General features: G+C 37.6%; 1 pseudogene; it reads left to right on the top strand.

Moving 5' to 3' along the window:
• The first annotated feature begins 218 nt into the window (after window positions 1–218).
• Window positions 219–1164, top strand: LOC149573248 (F-box protein At3g44326-like; annotated as a pseudogene).
• The last annotated feature ends 9893 nt before the right edge of the window (window positions 1165–11057 follow it).

Raw genomic sequence — 11057 nt, 5'->3', positions numbered from 1 at the left:
ATTTTCCCAAGATTAATTTCTTTTTTTCAAACAGACAAAATTGTTTGTTCATAGTGAAAACATTAATTTGATCTCTATATTGTTTAATTCTATAGAGAAGATGATTCTTCTCAAGAGATGTAATGTAGACATCAACATACCAATTAAAGATGTTATATTTAAAGAAAGAAAATGGGGCACTAAAATTTGACTCACAGTGTATACTCAGTGTGGGAGGAATGTCTTTGAGTGGTGATATTATTAGAGAAACCTTAAAGAGAGTTGATGGCATCATTCTCGCGAGTGCAGAATGTTGCAGCTCTGATACGAAGTCAATTTTTAAGGAACAAGGCCTCTGGGAGGATGCATGTAGTTCTTCACTTTAGCCTTCCACAAAAACCAATGAGGTTAAATAATTGATTTATTTTATGGGTGGGTCCAACATGTTCTATGGAGATTGTTTTCCACTCATTAATATTTCCCAGGAAGACTGTCAAGAAAATTCATTCCTTTGGATGAAGATGATGAAGTTTCTCTATTCAATTTTGTCTCTATTGTAGACATTAATTACAACAATAAGTCAATTTATTCTCAAGCTTTTTTGGAAAATTTTAGCTAAAGATGATGTAATAGATTGCAGATCATCAACAATATTTCCTTTGGTGACAGATCTTCCTTGTGGTTGTCATAACACAATCGTTTTAATTTCAAGTGATGGGGAGACATGTAGAGCAAATCGTATTTTCTAATAATCTAAGGCTTAGTTGGATTCTCATCAATAAAAGAACAAAAGATGTTGTAAATCTTTCAAGTTGGAGGCCTCTGGAAGTACAAAATAATATTTGGGGCTCTAAAAATGAAATTAGATTTGGATCCATTATGCCTGCTCGTGATAGTTTACCTTTAAAGTTAGCTGCATGTAATACTGTGATTAAAGGCACAGTTTGTGTTCGTAATGAGGATAATTATATGCAGATAACTGGGTTTAGTCTTCAACTAGAGGACATGATGGGTTGTCAAGTGAATGCAAGAGATTATTTTTTTGTTTTAAAGAGAGTAGTCAACTGGGGTAAGAGGAGTAAAAACTATAAACAAATAATACATAATTGCTATCACATTTTGGAAATATAGAATGATTTGATGGAGGAAAATCTGAGATGTAAATGTCACACTATACATTTATAGATGACAATACCAAAAAAATTATAAAATAAAAAAATGGACAAAGTTATGATGGTTTAAAACAATACCTAAATTGAAGATGAAATATTCTAAACATAAGATATTTTACTCATTTGTAGGTAGCCCACCAAATTTGTTTAATAGTGCATCCAAAAATAATCCAATATAACCGACATCATAACATATTATTTGATGATTGTAAATTCTTGGAAATACTATAATGTAGATTATAAAATATGGAAGCTTTTGTCTTGCTAGAAACCTATTGTTTCCAACATTCTAATAGCAAACTATCATTGTGAAAATTAACATTATTGCAATAATTGATTATTAATCTCCTATCGCAAAAGATTATTAAACTACCAAAAATAAATTCATAGCTAATATCAAAAAATAACACAACTACAACTTCACCCATAAAATACGGAAAGAAATTCAGAACATAAAGAACACAATATTTTTGGACAAATCATCCCTGGAAAAACCCTTAAGGGAAAACTAGTTCTGCAAATGGAAAATTTATTAACTTCAAAAAATCAAGAGATATAGAATTCCTTGCCTCTCACTGTAAGAATTTAGACAACTTCCTAATTTCTCCTGTTGATATTCCCACTGCTATCCCCAACACTATCACTGAGCCCTTGCTAACATTGCAAGACTGTTTGCTATCACTGAAAACTCATTTGCTAATGCTACAAATTCTTTTACAACTCTTGTTGTTCTCTATTCTATTATGTTCTCCAAATGCCTCTGTTGACCCCCCTTTATAGTACTTAACCAAGAGGTTTCCATTTTCTTCTTGATCAAGACAACTCAACCAAGAAGTTTCTAGTTGCTTCTCGATTAAACAACCCAACCAATAGGTTACTACTGGCTTCTAGAAGGAGTCAATTAATTAACAAATAATTATTTACTAATTAATCACATGTGGATGAACCACTATCCAAGCTACCTAAAACTAACACTCCCTCTTAGCAAGGAAGTTGTCCTGCATGAAACCCAACTTATCTCTAAAGAAGATGAATTTTGCCTTCCCCAATGCCTTTGTCAGAATGTCTGCTACTTGCTCCTCTATAGGTATGTATTGTAGCTGACTAACCCCCCATTATACACAATCTTTGATGAAGTGATATTTGATGTCTATATGTTTAGACCTATCATGAAACACTAGATTCTCAGACAACTTGATGCAACTCTGATTGTCACAATATATCACAATAGTCTCAACCTTCTGACCAAACAAGGCTACTAACAACTTTTGAAGTCATATAGCTTCACATATCCCCATGCTAGTTGCTATGTATTCTATTTTTGTTGAACTTAGAGCCAAAAATTTCTACTTCCTACTGAACCAAGATACAACTCCTAATCTCAAACTGAAACAACACCCTGAAGTGCTCCTTTTGTCCATTGTACTTCTTGTCCAATCTGTACTAGTACAACCAATCAACCTAATACCTTCACCTTGAATATATCTGATCCCATACTCAAGTGTACCATGCAAGTAACCTAATACATTCTTGGCCATTATCCAATGCATTCTCTTTAGTTCAACTATGAACTAACTAAGAGAGTTTACTGCAAATACTATATCTGGCCTAGTGTTGACCAAATACATAAGTGAACCAATCAATTTTCTATACAAGGTGGGATATACATCCTTCTCCTTAGATATATCTACTTTCCTCCAATTCATGATCATGGTTGTAGACATGGCTTTGCAATCCTCCATCCCGAATCTCTTCAAGATTTCAATGCAATATTTCCCTTGACCAAGGAAAATCTCTCCATATGTCTACCACACCTCCATGCCTAAAAAGTAGTGCATGAGTCCTAAGTCCTTCATCTCAAACTCTTCTGCAAGGTCCCTCTTGCAGTCTTCTATGAGCCCTAATGAACTTGTAAGAAACAAGTCATCCATGTAAAGAACAAGAATGAGAATTTCACCCCCAATTACCAAGTAGTAGAGGTTAGCATCCGCTTCACTCTTCACAAAGTCAATTTCCTACAAGAATGTGTCAATGTGCTCATACCATGCTCTGGGAGCCTGCTTGAGTCTGTACAATGCTCTCTTCAATCTACACATGCAAGTCTCTTTGTTGTGTGCTACAAATCCTTTTGGTTGCTCTATATATACCTCCTTCGTTAACTCGCCATTAAGGAATGTTGTCTTGACATCCATTTGATGGATCTGCCATCCCATCTGTGCTACAAATGAGATCATAGCTCGTATAGAAGTATACCTAGCCACTGGAGAAAATGTCTCCTCATAGTCTATTCCCTCCTTCTAAGAGAGCCCCTTGGCTACGAACCTCGCCTTATATTTCTTGATGCTACCATCTGCACCATGCTTTATCTTATAGATCCAACACGATCCAACTACTACTCTATATGTTGGTCTAGGCACTACTTCCCACACATCATTATGTATTATTGAGGACTACTCCTCAACCATAGCATCTTGCCATACCTAACACTCTATAGCCTCCTGATAGTTGGAAGGCTCACTATCTACCAACTAACTAACTAATGCCACATAGTCATTGAACTTGGTCAGTTGTCTTTGTTGTCTAGTACTCTTCCTTGTCTAGTACTCTTCCTAGGAGCTCCAACAAACTCCTAAGTATCCCTTAGTGTCTCTTGAACCTAATAGTTCCTACTGCCAACTATAGAGGATGAAATATCAACCTCTAAGTCTTCTAGATGCATTTCCTTTTGCACCTGTTGCTCCATGCTCTGTGAAACTTCAACACCTGAGCCTACACTTGTACTGGTAATTGTACTTGTGCTTTGCTACCCTTGACTAAACCTTGAAGCTTCTATTGGCCATTTACTCTAATCATCTGCTCAAAAATCTTTGGACCTTCTAAATGCCTTGTCCTCCATGAACTTGACTTCATGTCTAACAATAATTATTCTAGTCTTGGGGATAAAAATCCTATATGCCTTTAAGGTTTCATTGTACCCAACAAAGTACCCCCTCTCTACAATCTGACCTAACTTAGTATGTGTATCATTTGGAATATGACAATATGCCAAACTCCCAAATATTCTGAAATGGATAACATCAGGCTTCTTACCTATGAAAGCTTCCTCTGGTGTCATCTTCCCTACCACCTTATGTGGAACCTTGTTCTGAATGTAGACTGCTATACTATACGCTTCTGCCCATAAGTAGTGGGGCATATCCTGGTCATGTAGCATGGCTCTTGCCACCTCTGGTATACTCAGCAACTCCATTCTATTGTGGATTGTAAGAAACAATCCTCTCTCTCTTAATTCCTTCCCTAGTACAGAACTCTTGGAAGTTTATTTCCTTTGTACTTGCCTCCATTGTCTGATCGAAGAACCTTTATCTTCCTTCCTTTCGAGTTCTCCATTAGAACCTTGAACTCTTGGAACTAACTGAAAACCTCATCCTTGGTCTTCAAGAAGCATATATAGGTCTTCCTAGAGAAATCATCAATAAAAGTAACATAGTACTCATATCCTTTGATAGACTTTGTTGACATCGATCCACATAGATCTACTAGATCAAAAACACCTTTAGATCTGGTGTCACTCCTTGGAAAAAGATGTTTTTGCAAACTTCCCCAACACACATCATTTACATACATCATCATGCTCTGTGGTCAGCTCTAGAACACCTGTCATTGTCTCACAAAGAAATTTGAGTGCTCCATGATGAATATGGCCCATCCTCCGATGCCATAGCTCTCCAAGATCTCTAGGATTAGTGATGCTCATGAGTGTCTTAGGAGTATCAAACTGCAACCTATAAAGGTGACAACTCCTAACTCCAATAGTTATGGGTGATTTCCAATCCTTGTGCTTAATCAACACACATGTCCCTCTAAAGAGTACATTATACCCCCTATCCTGAAGAACATATATAGAAATCAAATTCACATCTAAGCTTGTAATATCACCATTTTTTTAGCAACTCAGTAGAGTTCTTAGCCTTTACGTTCTTCAAAATCTAAGTGGAGAAATAAGAAATTGACTAAATAAATTTCTTATAGAGTCATTAAATAAAATTAAGAGGTGACTTTATATTTAATTAATTTAATTTTCTAGAAGCATAATTAATTATTGTATTGCAAGGAGAACTTTCTAAATAGTGCATTAATTATTGGAAAAGGAGAAGCCTCTAGTAATTTAATTTTCTAGAAGCACAATTAGTTATTGTATTGCAAGGGAGAAGTTTCTAGAGAATGCATTAATTATTGGAAGGGGGAAGCTTCTAGTAAATGTAATTAATTAATATTTTATTTCCTTCTAGAACGGTAAAGGATAAATAGAGGTGGGAGCTTCATTGTTTAGCATCGAATTATTGTGAATTGTATTTGATAAGAGCTTGGAGGTGTGAGTTATAGATTTGTTCTTGGCATTAGAGGACGTCTATCCTCTCTTGTGACATTCTAGATGTAATTCCCTTGGGGTTTGGCCTTTGGAATTCATTGCTATGTATTTGATTCTATTAGTTTGATAACTAATATTATTTTAGCAGTGGTTCAATCTTTAGTTTGCATAAATTCCTTCTTGTTCATGTTATGTGGCTCTAAATCTATGCAAAGACATTAAAATCTCTTTCAACAATTGGTTCAGTTCTTGGGCATTTCCAAGGTGCTCATTACAGTGGTATTATAGCTATAAGTGCCCCCTACAATTTTATCAAAGCCCATAAGCTACAATAGGATCAAAGCCCATAAGCTACAATGGTACTAGAGCTATAAGTGCCCATTACAATGGTATCAAAGCCCATTACATCACTATGGTATCAGAGCTATAAGCCCTACCATCCTATGAAGGTCTTATAGGGAATTTGAAATAGCATTTATGTTTGAGCATGCGACACAGGTTTTATAATTTCCACAATACCAGAGCGAGACAAAGTAGGAGTTCAGACTTGCAGAGTTAACAATCTAGTTCGTCCGTGTAGAGGGACATACAATCCAATCATACAGACATAGAGGAGATATTCTTTGAACAAGACAACAGTATGGGTGACCGAGATGATAGGGATAAAGGACTAAGCAGAGGCAGGAATACTAGTCCACATTAGAAAAATGTAATGTTTAGGTTACTAGGTACATTAGAGGAGGGGCAGTGTATGCAACAAGAGTAGAATAGGCGAATGGATATGATGTTGCAGCTCATGGCTAGACAGATGGGCATCCATATTAATCCAGGTGCTACCAACAATGGAAACAATAACAATGAAGGAAAAAACAACAATAGGGGCAATGATAATGGAGGTCGAGGCAACAACAATGGTCCTAAGAACAACATTAATAATGGACATGGAAACAATGGGAATGAGGCTAATAACTTTAGACATATTGCACACACAGCTTGAATAGCAAGCTCGAGACCTCTTCTACCCACCTTCCCACCCAGAGATCCAATTCAACCAGTTAATGAATTGCAGATTACAGAGTTATAGGATCAGTTCAGGAGGGATTGGGAGGCTAGTGGACCGAAGTTTCAGGTGGATATTTCCCTCAAATATTATATGGACTTGAGGATGAGACACATGCCCAAATCAGGAGGAAGAAGCCAAAACCTTGAGCTGAGAAAGAAAGTTGGAAAACTTTCTCTACCTTATTGTGATGCTTTAGGGAAGATGACCACACGAGCTTGGGTGCAAAAGATGGACACATACTTGTAGCTCAATCTTATTCCTGAGGAGGAGGCTATAAATTATGTAGTTATTCACTTGGATGGACCGGCGTATGAGTGGTGCACCATGGCATGGTAACCTTAGGGCATAATCAGATCACATCTTATGAGGAGTTCACTAAGAAGCTCATAGAGAGATTTGATACTAGGGATCCTAAATTACAATTTAAGGAGTTAGCACAACTCAAGCAGTGGGGATCAGTTGAGATGTATATTAGTGAATTTCAGAGGTTAGCTATGTTGGTCACAGATATTTGAGAAAGGAGGTTAGTAGTGTTGTTTATAGATGGACTCTTAGATCCCTTGCAAGGTTGTATCAAGGGGCATGACCCAGCTACGTTACAGGAGGCCACTAAAAAGGCTCGTGACTTAGCACCTTCTTCTAGGATCATATTTTAGTACATAGATTCTTATATGAAAAAGGACAAGGAGAAGGACAAAAAATCTTTTCACAAGGATGCTCAACCAAAAAGAGATAAGTTAGATAATGATACCCTGAATGATTTGAGAAAGAAGAAGCTATGTTTTCATTGCAGAGGACCTTAGGATTTATCTCATAAGTGTCCTCTCAAGGCTAAGGAAAATCAAATGAAGTATTTCTCAGTAGAGGAGTCATAGTCAGAGAGGGAGGATCAACACTCTGATTCAGATGAGGATAGCAGTACAAAGGAGAGTAGCATTCCTGACGATGAGAAGTCATTAGCATGATTAATGGGGGCTCAGAAGGCAATCACATTTAAGGTTAGGGGTACTATCTAAGGGCATAAAGTGATCTCACTCATTGACACTAGGGCTACACATAATTTTATAGATGCACAATTGGTAGCCAAGAGAGGTCTATAGACTGAGGAGCATGTCGGGTTTAGAGTCGTGGTAGCTAATGGAGACAAACTATTATGCACTTGAAAGATATCTAATCTTCACATCAAGCTTGGAGATGGCTATGAGTTGGAGGATGAGTTCTATGTGGTAGACATGGGAGACTATGATGTCATCCTCGGTATGACATGGATGGCCTTGCTAGTTGAGTTCACACTCAACCTAGCAAAATTGGAGATGAGGTTTGAGCATGCGGGGAGAACTGTTGTACTTAGAGGACTTTTAGATGGGAGTTGTAGAGTAGTTTCCCTAAGGAGAATGCAAAGACTCTTTTGGCATAATGACATAGAGTGGGCAACAGAATGTTTGACTATGCCAGCTTCATAGGAGCCATATGTGAAGAGTCATCCACTAGATATCTAGGAGATACTTGACGGGCACACTAAGGTGTTTGGTGAGATTCTGCATGGGGTTCCTCCTGATAGGGGGATAAAGCATGTTATTGAGCTCAAGGAGGGAGTCAAACCAGTTATGATTACTCCTTATCGTCATCCTAAGAAATACAAGGATGAGATAGAGAAGGCAATTAAGGAGTTGTTGGAGATGGGGCATATCAAGCCTAATAAGAGCCCCTTTGCTTCAGTAGTAGCGTTGGTAAAGAAGAAGGATGGAACGATGCGCATGTGCATTGATTTCAGGGCATTAAACAAGAAGACCATTAAGAAAAAATATCCCATCCCACGAATAGATGAGTTTATTGATGAGTTACATGGTGCATGCTTTTTTACAAAGATTGATCTATGGTCAGGGTATCATCAGATCAGGATGAGGGAGGAGGACATTTATAAGACAACTTTTTGATGTCACGATGGCCACTTTGAGTTTATGGTTATGCCATTTGGGCTAACCAATGCCCCTACTACATTCCAAAGTTGCATGAATCAAGTATTCAGGGAGCGGGATGGTGTTGTCCACTTTGGAGAAAGAGTCACTATATACCAAGGAATCTAAGTGTGAGTTTGGGATGAATGAGCTACTATATCTTGGGCATATCCTCAACGAAGATGGAATTTGGGTAGATCTTGAAAAGATTAGGGCTATTTTTTATTGGTCTACTCCTATGAATCTTACACAGCTTAAGGGGTTCCTTTATCTCTGCAGGTTTTATAGGAGATTTTTTAAGGGATTTTCATAGATTGTTGCACCCTTGACAAACCTTACCAAGAAAGGGGCCTTCGCATGGATAGGGGCAGCTTAAAGAAGTTTCGATCATTTCAAGAAGGTGATGTCATCATGTCCAGTATTAGCTCTACCAGATTTCACGAAGCCATTTGAGCTTCATTGTGATGTGTTAGGAGATGGGATTGGGACAGTCTTGATGTAAGAGAAGCATCCCATAGTTTTTGAGAGCAAGAAGCTCCGTGGAGTGGAGAGGAGCTATTCCATCTATGATCGGGAGATGTTGGCTATTATGCATGCATTGGCTAAGTTTCGGCCCTAACTAGTTGGGGAAAAGTTTGTTATCAAAACTGATCACAACAACATCAAATACTTCATGAGCTAGCATGATTTGAATGATAGACAACAAAAGTGGATTACAAAGTTACAGGTCTATGACTTTGACATTGAGTTTGTCAAAGGTAAGAAAAATGTGGTAGCAGATGCTTTATCTAGTAGACCTCATATTTGTGCTCTAGTTGAGATTACAGGAGATTGGATAAATAAGATTATAGCAGAGTATGCGAGGGACACTTGGGCTTTTGGAGTGATTGCAGGCACCATATAGGATGATTGTTACATGGTGATGGACGGATTGATTAAGTTCCATGGTAGGATATATTTGATTCCTTCATCACAGTTTAGGGAGGTAATATTGAAGGCATTTTGCAATGCACCTACAGCTAGACATCCAGGGGTCTTTAAGACCTATAGGTAGATTTGTGACCGGTTCATATGAAAAGGGCTCAAGGATGATGTTCAAAAGCATGTTAGGTAGTGTGTACTTTGTCAACAGAATAAGGGAGAACACACATATCTTGCAAGGTTGTTACAGCCTTTGCCCATTCCGAATAGGAAATGGGAAAGTATTTCTATGGAGTTCATCACTGGGTTACCATGAGTACAAGAGAAAGATTTCATCTATGTGATAGTTGACTGGATGACGAATTTTTCTCACTTCTTTGTTATTCCATCCACTTACACAACAACACAGGTGGCTGATCTTTTATTCAGAGAGATATTTAGGTTACATGGGCTACCTAGTTTTATTGTCAATGATCAAGATAGTAAATTTATGAGTACTTTTTGGTAGGAATTGTTTAGGTTGTGTGGCACAGATCTTACACCTAGCACTAGTTATCATCCATAGACAGATGGGTAGACAGAGATTGTGAATAAATGGGTGGAAGGATATTTGAGGAACTATGTGACTACACAACAGAGAGCTTGGGTCAAAATGGCTACATGTGGGAGAGTACTATTATAACACCACTTATCATTTGGTTCATCAAGATGACTCCATTCATGGCACTGTACAATTATGAAGCACCTAGTTTCATGGATCCAGTTTTGGGGAATAGTAGAGTGCCCAAAGCAAAAAAAAATTTGCAAGATAGTTAGGATATTTTGAGGGTGCTTAAGGAGAATATACATCAAGTCCAAAATCAACATAAATTGTATGTTCACCAGCACCAAATAGAGTGTAGCTTTGAGGTTGGGGATATGGTTTACTTGAGGCTACAACCATATAGACAGTCATCACTCAAGAAAAGTGGAGTAGAGAAGTTGAAGCCTAGGTTTTATGGTCCCTATAGAGTGATTCACAAGGTTGGCAAGGTGGCCTACAAGATTGAGCTTTGAGAGGGAAATCAGGTGCATAATGTGGTTTATGTCTCAAGGCTTAAGAAAGTCATCGGTCAGAGAGTTGTGCCTTCTACAGAATTGTTGCCATTAGATGAGGAGGGGAAGCTCCTATTGATTCCTGAGGCTATTATGGATACTAGGGAAAGAACTCTGTGAAACAGAGTTGATTATAGAATATTTAGTCAAGTGAAGACACCTGCCAAAGGAAGATGCTACATGGGAGAGTGAGCAGGTGCTATAACAAACAGGATTGGGATTGCTTGAGGACAAGAAATTTCAAGGAGGGCAGACTATAATGTCCACATCCTTTTAGCAACTTAGCAGAGTTCCTAGCCTTTACGTTCTCCAAAGGCTAAGTGGAGAAATAAGAAATTGATTAAATTAATTTCTTATAAAGTCATTAAATAAATTAAAATTAAGAGATGACTTTATATTTAATTAATTTAATTTTCTAAAAGCACAATTAATTATTGTATTGCAAGAAGAAGCTTCTAGATAGTGCATTAATTATTGGAAAAGGGGAAGCCTCTAGT

This window comes from Cupressus sempervirens, chromosome 2 (assembly GCF_028749045.1).
Source record: "Cupressus sempervirens isolate cs-2001-9-10 chromosome 2, ASM2874904v1, whole genome shotgun sequence".
NCBI lineage: Eukaryota > Viridiplantae > Streptophyta > Pinopsida > Cupressales > Cupressaceae > Cupressus > Cupressus sempervirens.
This window is presented reverse-complemented; position numbering and strand designations above follow the sequence as displayed.